Below are 13,615 nucleotides of genomic sequence, written 5' to 3' on the forward strand. Positions count from 1 at the left end.
ATATACTAAAATTATGCATAAACTGAAAGAATAAAAAGTATTTTCATAAAGTATAATGATGTGCGATGTCCAATTTTAGAGACACGGTTGAAATTTAGTTTCAAGAAAGAATATCTCTGTTTGAAATGCTCTGAAGAAAGAGACAGAAGAGACGAAAAAGGTATCAATAGGACTTGAAGCGCGTGGGGGTGTGCACTGAAGTCTTGATCTCGAACACGGTCGAAGAAGCATCACCATTATCTCCTATTATTAAGTTATTACATGTATTTCTTGTTTTTCTGTCCAAAGATTCAGTTTTGTTCTTTCACATGCATGAAAACTACAGTAAAATGTCACCAGATGGATTTTTTTAATGTTGATCATCTGGCTAAAATTTTGTTCTAGGAACATATCAAAGTAATTTTTTCAGTGCCCCATTCCTCCTTATTTGGCATATCGCAGTTTATATTGCCGTTCATTAATTAACTCTGAATGAAAAAATAATATATAAAGTACATGCTTCCTTTGGTGCTCTGTCAATATTCCAACTCTAAGTAAAAAATATATTCTCTCGATTTCTTGCATATTAAAAATACCAGAGATCGATGCTGTATGTAGTAGCTTTTTATCCGATTTATGTTTTAAATTTAAAAAACCGCATGGTTATAACCGATGTGTTTTATTTGATTTTATTAATCAGCACTAACTGCAGCATGAAAATAAAAAAGTCGCGCACACTCAAATTATACTTGTCCTTCGGTGGTGGACTAAAGTATTAGCTTTCGCCATGTTAAAGTTGGACTTAAGACCTGTATTTTGACAGTTTTCAAGATTATCCTAAGACATGACAATTTTATGAGCTATGATGAGATCTTACAAAAAAATTTTAGTCTTAAGATAGATTTTGGTCAAAAGTCAGTTAATATGTTAATCGAGCCCCATGTTTATATGGCAGAGTAGGAAAAAGTAAGATTGGTCTTGCTCTTGTGGGGGAGGGGGCATTTCCTTTGGTCAAGGTTGTGCATTAGGACAGATATTATTTTCCGGTTCTGACGGAAAAGTCCTGGGGATCTATTCACAAAATCCATACGCCAGCTATGGTTAAACGCAGACAACGTGTTGGTGCTGTTTGACGTAGTGACGTTATTATTATGATGTCATTTTTTATGTTGTGACGTTATCAGCAGTATTTTACTAAACACATAGATCATACGATGTATATTGATACAAATTTAAAAAATCAATAATGAAAAACAGAACCTGAATATATTTGATATATTTTTTTAATTTTAATGTATATTTTTTTCAAATTGCCATAGGCCCAAATAGGCCCTATGGCACTTAACGTAGATATTCAAATAGGCCCAAATAGGCCCTATGGCACTTAACGTAGATGTTCAAATAGGCCCAAATAGGCCCTGTGGCACAGAAATGGTTAAATTACATAAGTCTGTGATTCATAAGCACAGTATCTAAATCTTTTTATTTCAAGGGGTTTACAAAGTAAATTTCTTCAGTGCATCACTGGTTGCTCTGTTCAATGCATTACATGTAGTAAAAAAATCTGCCACCTTTTCAGGAATGCCCCATACTATGCACTGTTGCCATTAGGAGACAAGTCGTTAGTAATTCGGTTACTTTTATAAAACAAATTCCCTTAAAAAAGCCTATATATATATAAGTCTGATAAAATGATATTTTGTATTTTGTGCTCTTATACAAATCATATTCAGCTGTATGCTATATATCATTGTTTTAGCACCCATACATGGTTTGTGGGATATATCCCATAAAGAATCTATATATATATTGCCATGACATGGTTTGTGGGTTCCTACCCACAAGTATGTTATATATATTATCTACTATATATCACTGTGGGTATGTATACCCACAATGTGGTGACCCACAACGTTATCTATAACTTTGAAACCAAATATGAGTAATCTTTATATTCATCTTATATTTGGCTTCTTCATCAAAAACTATTCCTAAAAATGTGTTTCCTTTTGTAATAAGCCTACCACAAATGCAGGGTCCCACAACCCATGTTTATGGATCATGACCCGCAAACCATGTCAAGTACCTATATATATATATATATATATATATATATATATATATATATATATATATATATATATATATATATATATATATATATATATATATATATATATATATATATATATATATATGTGTGTGTGTGTGTGTGTGTGTGTGTGTGTTTGTGTGTGTGTGTGTGTGTGTGTGTGTACGGGGAACTTTTTTAATCCTCAAGAACCTTTTGGTTAGTTTGTTATATTACAATGAAAACATATATGTTTTTAGACCCCAGACCAGAGTACTTGAACCTAAAGAGGGGTTTAAATTTTTATGGAAATTTATGGTGAAAATATTACCATGCAAGCATCCTCAAATTCAGTAGATTTTAAACTTCCACAACCGTAACCCTGGACTAATACTTTTGTTCAAAAGGGGTTCCAAGTTCAAAAATATTGTGAAATATTTAAAACTCTTCTCAAGAACCACTTTATTAGTGCTAAAAATTGCGATTTTAGTATGCTAGCATTTATATTTTATAAATAGTCCCTGTTTGGGAGGGTAAGAGTTGAAATTGACACCCGGAGAAAACGAAGCGGAGGTTGACAATGGTTAAACTTTTTTCTTAAATACGTTGCCGGTCCACTAGATCGCAGTCTATTGACCGGCGGTATTAGAGATCACAGTCTGTTGGCCGACAGTTCAATAAGTCACTTTTTAAAAAACCTGAATACACCAATATTTAATATGCAATAAAACAACAAAATCTCTTTAATTATTTTTTGGACCGGCAACGTTTTTTAGAAAAAGTTTGTTATAATATTAAAAGATAACTTTATTATGTGTGGTATGAAAACCTTCTGATATTGATTTTTCCCCCTCAAAAATGCGATCGATGCTTATATCTGTGATATTACTACTGTATACAAGCATTCTCAAATAGTGTAGATTCTAAACTGTCAAAACCATGATTCCCTTGCAAATGCTGGCGCACCAGAAGGGGTTTAAAGTTCAACATAGAAATTTATTACCTAATCTAAGGAATTTTGTTGTTTTATTACAAATTAAATATTTGCGTCTATTTTGAACTGCCGGTCAATAGATTGCGATCTATTGGACCGCCGGTCAATAGACTGTGATCTACTGGACCGGCAACGTATATCAGAACGCGTGTATGTTATAATGTTACATCCTTTCTCAGGGAATGCATATTCCTTTACATAGACGCTATTTTCAGTACTTGGTGAAACCAAATTTAATGTTATCAAAACTGAGTATCAAATAAAGCCTCATATAAGGTAAAAAGCTATCTAAAATCTAATGGGTTGAAGACTCCTCCTTTTTGTGTAAACTAATATCAAATTGAGATGTTGTAATGCATGCAACAGGTTTGGTGGATGTAAAAGATGAAAAAAATCTTAGTATATTGCATAATGGCACGAAAACCATCTGCAATAAGCAAATTGTAAACCCGGAAAACTTAAAAAGCAATTAGGTAATAAAACAATTATTTAATGCTTGAACAGTCAATATAGATCAGAATTTTTTCCCTTGGTGCAGGGAACAGCTCAGTATGATCTATTGCCCGAGGCCAACGGCTTGAAAATAGTCAGATTTTGAATGGTACGGTATGGTTGTATGTATTCTTACGCCAGAGTTCAATATAGTCTCTATATTACTTTACATGATTCATATGGGGTTTTATCAACATTCTTGTGTCGAAAAAGTCCAAAAATTCATATTATAAAAATGTGCGTAATTCAAATACAGATGAGAAACTACTGGTACTTGTCATGCAAAATAACATATCACTGATTCTAAAATAAATAACCATCGATAAAATCAACTCCCGTCAGTTCTTTAGTACTTTGATTTGCAATGCTAGCTTATCCTGAAAAGCACATACGAAACACCAAAGAAAGCATTTTACTCTTCATGTTTACAACCATCTCTGAAATATGCAACGAAGTATCCATCAAAAGTTATTAAAAGTACTAAATTACCGGTATCTTTATTTTCGATCAGAATGTCAGACAGAATGAACGACTGATTCTTCACATAACCACGGTAAGTACAACTACTTGGAAGTCTGAGATCAGCCCGCGCACAGGTCTGTACATTCAAAACTATTCCTCTCTGTCCAGTGAGGATAATGGTCAGTAACCACTATATTTACTGTCATTTCTTCCTATCTCCCTAACTTATTATTATGTAGGTTCGACCTATCATGAAACAAGTAAACCTGTCTGTGTCGGTGTTGTAACTGCACAAACTTTTGATAGTGTAAAGAATGGAAAGATTATATTTTCTTAGAAATTATTTTTATATATGCTGTCATATACAAAGGTTTTCAAATATTTATGGTTAATTCTCAAGGCATTAGGATAATGGTAGTAAAAAAAAATAAAAAACGCGTTTTCGTCTCTTTATTGTACTAGGACTGTCTAGCTAGGGGTTAGTCCCATACATAATACGAGTTCGGAAGGATAAAAGTAACGCGACAGTTTCAGTGTTTCAAGTGTTAGATTTTATATTCTTTGTAAGTAATGCAGGCGCGAAGCATCGTTTTTGAAAGGGGGGGGGGGGCAGACTCATACCAAGCCAAAAAAAAGGGGGGGGGGGGGGCTTTACAAAAATCCTGAAAATCCTAATCCGTGGGGGAGGGGGGTGAGCAAGGGCAATTATACCTTTTACTTTCAATTCAATTTTTTACATGGTCCCATACAAGTGGGGCCAACTACTCCATGTTAATTCATTTTTTTTTGGTATGTAAATTTAAGAAAAGTGGGGGGGGGGGGGCTCCCCTCCCCCCTCCCCCCCCTCGATGCTACGTGCCTGTAACGATCATGCAAAACAAACGTAAAAGATAGTAAACATTATCATATAAAATCTATGATTGTGATAATTCCCATTATTGTACATAGAAATTTGGGCCTTAATCTCCGTAATACATCAAATCGATGATTTATGATATCACTAACTGCTGTTGATTAAGAACATGTACGTATTATTTAAAATACTTCATTACATCCCGGCCGGGTACGATAGACCCGGGCGCGCGTAACATATATACGGATACATATGGACATAATTAGATATACAGATTATCACATAACATAATATCATATGGATAAAAAAATGATTACGTACAGTACAAAACCATCACATTATTCTTAGCATTATATCAAAATTTAAATTCTCTAATTACAATGCAATCATATTTTTTAACGATTTCACTTATACTGTATTGATTTGTTAATCGCAGACTAGTTTAACAGCTCAGACGAGGCTTTGTCGTGTGGAGGTATAGTGTATAGAGTTCCGATTTTGAATCAGTTGTTCAAAATGTTCTGTGGATTTTTTTTTTACATTAAGAGCAGATCAAAGACCAAGACTTGTATAAGCAAAAGATAAAAAAAAAAATTCCTGTTGAAGTAAGACTGAACATGTGACAGGCTAATGGTACATGTTAACCTCTTGTGCTAAAAGAAAATAATAATACATCGATATCATTCGCGATCAATCGGCTAGCTTTCAAGTATTTAATTAAATATTTCAAAGGAAGTATCACGCCAGAACTTTATTTTGATTGATCTATTAAGTATTTTTGAAGCAGGATTTCATCATAAAAAAAAACCCCAAAAATATTATTATTTTTTTTTCAATATTTCGTATGCATTTATTTTGATATATTATGTTCAATCAAACAATGAAGCATTTCTAGGAGATAAATATCACTAACAGGACTTAGGCCATTGATTGTGTGAATCTTTGAAGAAAAAAATCACCTGTTCCAAACCGGAATAATATAAATGACAATGTTTCTGAATTTCAGAAGAATACTTTGGATTTTATTGGTTTTAATATGGTTTAAAAATTAATCGAACTAAATGTATAAAGCAGATTGGCTTTTAGATGGCAATTGCAACTGCATCAAATGAGCAGTATTTTATATTCAGTTGGATTAATTTGGTGCAGGTTTAGTATTTAAAAATATATTTTTTAATTCTCAATTTCATATGGGATTCCATATCAATTTATTTTTGATATCTAAAAATAATGATTTTTTGGAAAATCATTTCTTGACATCCGAATTTAGAATTTTTGCTATCGGAAATGATTTTCTGAATTCTAGTGAATCGAATTCTTAATAACAGAAAAATCATTTTTATATTATTTTTATTACTGTATTGTATCATATACAAAATAATATTTCAAAATAGGTAGTTCAAAAATGGTATGCTCGCGCGTGGTTCCCAGTGTTAGAGATTACATCGGGCTCGAAATTCCGCACATTGAGATATGGCGGGAAAATTAGTGGTCAGACAAAATCTTCCCCATCCCGTCGATGAATGGTATGTTATCGTAAGAGAATGGAAAAACAAGTTTAAAGGAAGAACCATATAACATAGTGTCATTACCATTTCCGACATGATATGTGCCAGTTTTGCCAGAGACATTTTAACAGTAGAGTATGTATCAGATTTCTGCTGTCAATTAGATTTAATACTACAGAGAAAGAAAGAAAACCCTGCCACTATTTACAATTAAGTTTAAAAGAAAACACGCATGGTTTCTTTATAATTAAATGTGTATTTATTTGATCATGTTTAATTCTTGACAAGGGTGCCGGAAGTCAGTGGGCTGGGGATGCTAGGTGTGTGGTTTGGGGGACATCAGCAGGAGATACTGCCAATCCTATACCTCATAAATAGATGGCACTTATAAAGCAAGAAGTTTTTCTAAAAAAAAACACCTAACTATTTGCCTAGAATAGCTGTAATTTTAATGAAAGCAACCTCAGATGGTGTAGATTCAAATTCGAGAATATTAGGTGATTTAAGCAGAGACAAAACATACCGGTACAAATCTATTGAAAGAAAATTCTAATGGCTAACGAGGTAATACTTTGGTGTCAGTCATGTGATCTTTGTGCAAGTAGAAAACCAGGTCCTGGGTTTGGAAAATCTCCACTTCAATCTTCTCCACATCAATCTACAAAGCCTTTTATATATAGAATTTCATTGAATAGAAATTTTTTGATGGTTTATGTTAAAACTAATAATGGAAGTGAATACATCATTATTGTTGGTGATTATTTTCAAAATGGAAAGAACTTATGCTGTTTCAGATCATACTGCACTTAAGGTTGCTGATACACTTGCTACTGAATTCATTGCACACTATGGTGTTCCAAATCAGATACATACGGATCAAGGGAGAAAATTTGAGAGTGAATTATTTCCTGAACTTTGTAGACTCCTGGGTATTGAGAAAACAAGAACCACTACTTGTCAACCTTAGTCTGATGGACTTGTAGAGCGTTTTAATAGAACCATAATTGCCATGTTACATACCTTTGTTAATGAAAATAAAGATGACTGGGGTGATCATTTGCCTTACCTTATGATGGCTTATAGAGCTACCCCCCATATTAGTACAAATTAAATTCTGAAAGAAACCCCATAGTCGTCCAGGTGGAACATTTGAAACTATTCGAAGGGAGACAACCTCCTCCTTGGCTGGAAGAGATAGAGAGCTTCCAGGCTGATTAAGAAATTCTGAGCAAAACTTCACAATTCCTGATGATTCTCTGGTGCAACCTGGAAATAATTCTCCTGTGAAAACAAAATATATATAAACAGCTAGTCTGTTTAGCTCTCTATTCTATACCCTGTAATTATACCCCAAGCAAACAAAGTTTTAGGGGGTATATAGGAATCACCTTGTCCGTCTGTCCGTCTGTCTGTGCAACCGTGTCCGGTCCATTTCTTTCTTATGAAGAAACATTAAAGTTCTTACTTCACACAAAGATTGCACATGACCTGAGGGTGTGTCATGACCTTGACCAAAGGTCATTTGGGCAAGGTCAACGTCACTGGCAGAAAAAATACAAAAATTTGTGTCCAGTCCATATCTTTCTTATGGAGAATTATTGGAAGTTCTTACCTCACACAAAGATTGCTTATGACCTTAGGGTGTGTCATGACCTTGACTTAAGGTCATTCAGGCAAGGTCAAGGTCACTGGCAGAAAAAATACAAAAATTTGTGTCCAGTCCATATCTTTTTCACGGAGAATTGGAGAATTATTGGAAATTTTTACTTCACACAAAGATTGCTTATGACCTTAGGGTGTGTCATGACCTTGACCTAAGGTCATTTGGGCAAGGGCAAGGTCACTGGCAGAAAAAAGTGCAAAATTTGTGTCTGGTCCATATCTTTCTTATGGAGAAACATTGGAAGTTCTTAATTCACACAAATATTGCTTAGGACCATAGGGTGTGTCATGACCTTGACCCAAGGTCATTTGGACAAGGTCAAGGTAACTGGCAGAAAAAGTGCAAAATTCGTGTCCGGTCATTATCTTTCTTATGGAGAAGCAATGAATGTTCTTTCTTCAAACAAATATTGCTTATGACCAACAGTTTTATAAAAATAGAGCAGTTGTTATTTTTAGAAAATGGACAGTGAAATAGATTCATCCAATATTTTCTATAATTGGAAAAATACACACATTATGATTTTTATCTTAGTTGGGGGTATCAAATGTGAGCTTGCTCACAGTACCTCTAGTTACACTAAGATATTGAATAGTGATTTGTATATATTGTATGTATTTAATTGTCAAAATCAAATTTCAGAAATGTCGATTGAAGAATTTATACTTGACCTCTTAGTCAGCAAAGAAGAACTGATGGAACTGGACTGGGTTATTCGTCCCATCTGGAAGGAGGGAGGAATGTCTTGTGAGGTAGAAGTGTGTGAGGGAACATTTCACTCCAGCTACAAGGAGTGCAGAATTCACTGGAGGGAATACAACCAGGAATATGTCTCATTGTACAGGTGTCCTGTGGCAGGGTGCCTATATTCTAGTGCTAGAAGGGGACAAGTTACCCGTCACAGGAACTTTAGACACCTGGGTGCGGTGGATCCTTGTCCTGTTCTTGTGGCCAACCCAAAGTTTGACCACCAGGAGACAAGTTGATGCCCCTTGCTCCAGTGACCCCAGCCTACTCACTTCCGTTGATGCTATAGATAGGTATGTTTTGACATATAGATCAAAAATAATCCTTTACACGTGTTCGATCATCATAGGAAATATCCAGTTTTGTTTATACTTTTCTATTGGTTAATATACCGGAAGTAACCTTTTTCGAGTGGTGTTAAAAACGGTCAAAGGTCATACCCTTATAGTCTATTCACTAGATTTAACGTTATATTTTTCTATTGTCATTGTTTGCGATATAAAGCCCTGAAATTCGTAGTTTCTTGGGGACTTGTTAAGCATTAATTTGTTGTAAGTTTCTCACTTCTCTAACATTGTTTATTAGATATTTAAGAGGTTGCACCGTTATGAAAATAGTTTGATCATTCTGTCGTTGTCATTTGCTCCTATTAATTATTTTCAGCCCTTAAACTAATTGATGTGTTAGGTTTATATTAAAAGGGATTTTGTATTTTAACCTAAGCCTTTCCCCCGGCTAGGTGGATTAGCGTTCCCGTATGCTAGGAAGGGGGGTGAATTTTTATGATTTTTGATGCTGGTTTTGATAGAGATTTTTGATAGGGATTTTTGATAATGACATATTTTTTTCTATACTTGGCAGAAATTTATAATTGTTATTATTTTGTTTTTTGTTATTTTCTATAAAATTAGGAATAAATATTGTTGTTTGTTGAAGCTGGTGTTTTTCATTACAGTGTGTTTAAAGGTTTCAAAGCTGAAACATATTTCTTTAACCTTAAAGGTAAGACCAAGGAGAATTTTAAATCACAAAAAACCTGGGAAATAAATTACAACAACATAGGAAAAGGTAAAAATATTCATAGTGTGATTCTGACCTGACCCGTCCTATTACACATGCATAAGAGTTTATCATTAAAAATCTCCATGTAAGTGTAAAACATTTAGTTATAAATCTTAAAAAAATCTGACACCATAACCCCCTTTTTTTAACAATGTGTTCAATGGGTTTTTTTCTGTTAATAGAGACGGATACATAAAATGTTACATAAGATTTGCTTTAGCTTGTTTTAAATTATATTTTCATTTAATGATGCCAAAGTTTACTGAATCATTCCATTGTTGTGAATCTTGAAAAGAAGTTATCTTTCTTGGACCATTTCATAAGTAATGCAAGAATGATGTCTGTCTTGAAAAAGTTTTTCAAGGTGTTTCAAGTTTATGAGTTATTTATATTAAAGATGTTTGCTAAAACTATTAACAATTACCTTATTTGTTTGAATGGGCAAATGTGACACAATTCTTCTTGAACAACACCCCAAAATTAAAACCCTTTCCAGTAATTTCTAATCCTAGGCCAAAATAAAAATATTGTTAGTTTGGAATTGCCTCTCGCCTCATTGGTATACCCACCGCTGATAAAATTTCATTAGTAAAAAAGTAAAAGCCCTTTTTTATGTGGAAATTTTCATTTTTTTTTTACAAATTTTCAATTTGTTAAACTTCCAGTTGAAAAAAAAAAATTACCCCCCTCACTCCTGGGTCTAGAAACCTCCAGGCGACAATTTCAAACAAAGATTATTTTGAGGATGGCCCTATTTTTGTGCTATATGATGTGTCCAGGAAGCTTTTGAAAAGAATATGTCATGACTTCATTTCTGTTGAAAATGATAAATGCAACTGTGACCTGCCCCTTTTTTATGGTAAACTACAAAACCACACATAATGAATAGCTGATGTCAATTATATGTACTTGTTATTAATCTTGATGTCATTTGAAATTTTAAAGGTGTAGATAATGTAGTGGATAGTGAATACAATGTTAAGAAAAGAGTATACATAAAAGACTAAATAGAGTGTATTGTTCATTGTAGAGAAGAGTACATGAATAACATGGACAGTGAAGAGTGTATTGTAGACAGTGTAGTGTAAATTGTGTAATGTTCAGTTTAGCTAGTGTAGTTTATATATTGTAGAGTGAAATGTAGCCAGAGTAGAGTACTAGTGTAGTGTAGATGGTGTAGAGATCAGGGTAGACAATGTAAAGTGTAGTGTTCATTACATGACCACATATAATATGTAGTGAAGACTCACACTGGAGTGTAAAGTGTAGTGTTCACATGTCATGTGTAGTGAAGACTCACAGTGGAGTGTAAAGTGTAGTGTTCACATGTAATGTGTAGTGAAGACTCACAGTGGAGTGTAAAGTGTAGTGTTCACATGTAATCTGTAGTGAAGACTCACACTGGAGTGTAAAGTGTAGTGTTCACATGTAATGTGTAGTGAAGTCTCACAGTGGAGTGTAAAGTGTAGTGTTCACATGTAATGTGTAATGAAGACTCACAATGCAGTGTAAAGTGTAGTGTTTCACATGTTATGTGTAATGAAGACTTGCACTGGAGTGTAAAGTGTAGTGTTCACATGTAATGTGTAATGAAGACTCACAATGGAGTGTAAAGTGTAGTGTTCACATGTAATGTGTAATGAAGACTCACACTGGAGTGTAAAGTGTAGTGTTCACATGTAATGTGTAGTGAAGTCTCACAGTGGAGTGTAAAATCTAGCATACAGAGAATAATGTGTATAATATACATTAGGGTATTTAGTGTAAACATTGTAGAGTGTTGTGTAGACATAAAGAGAGCCGTGTAAACACTAGAGTGTAATGTATACATTGTAAGGTGTTATAGGTCAACATTGTAGTGTATATTGAAACATTATAGGATAAAGTGATCAGTGAAGAGTGAAACACTATAAAGTGTAGTGCAGACAGTGCTTAGAATGAGTGTATATTGCATTGTTGTCATATAAAGTGTAGTTTACACTTGTAAAAGATTGTAAAATAAATTGATTAGAGTGTAGCATATTGTAGACAGTGTAGTGTTTAGTTTACTGTATACAGTGTAGAGTGTAGTGTACACAGTGTAGAGTGTAGTGTACACATTGAGGAGTGCAGTATACACAGTGTAGAGTGTAGTGTACACAGTGTAGTGTACACAGTGTAGAGTGTAGTGTACACATTGTAGAGCATAGTGTACACTGTGTAGAGTGTAGTGTTCACATGTAGAGTGTAGTGTACACAGTGTAGAGTGTAGTGTACACAGTATGGAGTGTAGTGTACACAATGTAGACTGTAGTGTATACATGGTAGAGTGTTGTGTACACCATGTACAGTGCAGTGTACACAGTGTAGAGTGTAGTATAACAGTATATAGTACTATGAAAACAATACAGAGTAATGGTAGACAGTGTAGTGTAGATAAAAACAGCATTGTAAATATAAAGAGTACAGAGAGTTTAGTGTAGTCTTGACAGTGAAGGTGGTAGTGTTTGCATTGTAATGTTTAGTGTGGATAAAGTAAAGTGTAGTGTAGACATATGGAAAGCTGTCACTATCAATATAGAGTGTAGTATAGATGGTGTAAAGTGTAGTGTAGACATATAAAAAGCTGTGTAATCTCTAGCAATATAGAGTGTAGACAGTGGAGTGTCATGAGACATTGTAGAGTAGTGTGAAATAGTGTAGTGATCAGTTTAGCTAGTGAAGTTTGTTGTGTAGTGTATACATTTTATGCACTAATATGTAGTACGTTGTATGTTGAGTATAGTGAAGACGCTAGTATGTAGTACAAATGATGTAGACAGTGTTGAATAGAGTGAAGACAGTGTAGTGTTCCGTGTAAAGAGTGTCAAGTAATTTAGACATGTAGATGTATATTCTTCACCTGTAATAGAAAGTAGTGTAGACTGTTCTATAGATTCAATCATCACCATTGTAGAGATTTGTGTAGAGAGTTTTGCATACATTGTAAAGTGTGGTAAAGAGTTTAGTGTAGACTAGGGTTGGATACCGTTAAGGATGAAACGGTACGAGACCATACCGGTATCTTTGAAATGATACGGTATTTTTAACGATACGGTACTAGACCTCAATAAGTGAGAAAGAATTATTATTTGCAATAATTTGTGATTTTGATCTTTCAGTGTTATAATTTATAAAGAAAGTATAATATATATACAATAACATATGAGTTTACAAACTATGTTTATGCTTCAATCTTTTAATAAAAGATTTAAAGACAACTAAATTGAATCTGATTCTCAAATGTTTAGTAAAGTTCCTTGTGTTTTCCCCTTTTCCCAGGCAAAATAACTGGCAATTGTTGCAAACACCACCATCTGATTTCCTACTGAAATGGGACTAAACAGCCGAGCGGTTTTCCTGGTTGTCAGCCATTGTTTGGTCGCACTAATTGACGAAACATCAGAAAATAGAATGGAAATAAATGAAAAACTTTTGCTCTAGTTTGTCTTTTTAATTTACATTTATTGTCAGAATAAAATTAAACACTATCATTGTAAATGTATTTAAGTTTGTTTTTTTTTAAATTTATGCATTGATTTCAGGCACGTAGCATCGTTTTTGAAAGTGGGGGGGGGGGGGGGAGGGGGGGGCATACTCATCCAAAAAATCTTGACAAGCAAAAAAAAAAAAAAAAAAAAAAAAAGGAACATTTTAACTTTTCCAAAATCTTCAAAATCCTAATCGGGGGGGGGGGGGGGGGGGGGGGGGGGGGGGGGGGGGGGGGGGGGGGGGCTGGCGTAGAATATAACTTCAATTTCACTCT

General features: G+C 34.2%; 1 protein-coding gene across 4 annotated transcripts in view; it reads left to right on the plus strand.

Moving 5' to 3' along the window:
• Positions 1–6,396: 6,396 nt before the first annotated feature.
• LOC128166377 (high-affinity choline transporter 1-like) overlaps positions 6,397–13,615 on the plus strand; it is a 28,456-nt gene continuing 21,237 nt past the window's right edge. For all 4 annotated transcript variants that reach the window (XM_052831491.1, XM_052831490.1, XM_052831494.1 and 1 more), the window contains exons 1-2: positions 6,397–6,494; positions 8,665–9,062. The gene's annotated coding sequence lies outside the window, so the exon portion shown is untranslated. The remainder of the gene's footprint in view (positions 6,495–8,664; positions 9,063–13,615) is intronic.

Source organism: Crassostrea angulata, chromosome 10 (genome assembly GCF_025612915.1).
Source record: "Crassostrea angulata isolate pt1a10 chromosome 10, ASM2561291v2, whole genome shotgun sequence".
Taxonomy (NCBI): Eukaryota; Metazoa; Mollusca; class Bivalvia; order Ostreida; family Ostreidae; genus Magallana; species Magallana angulata.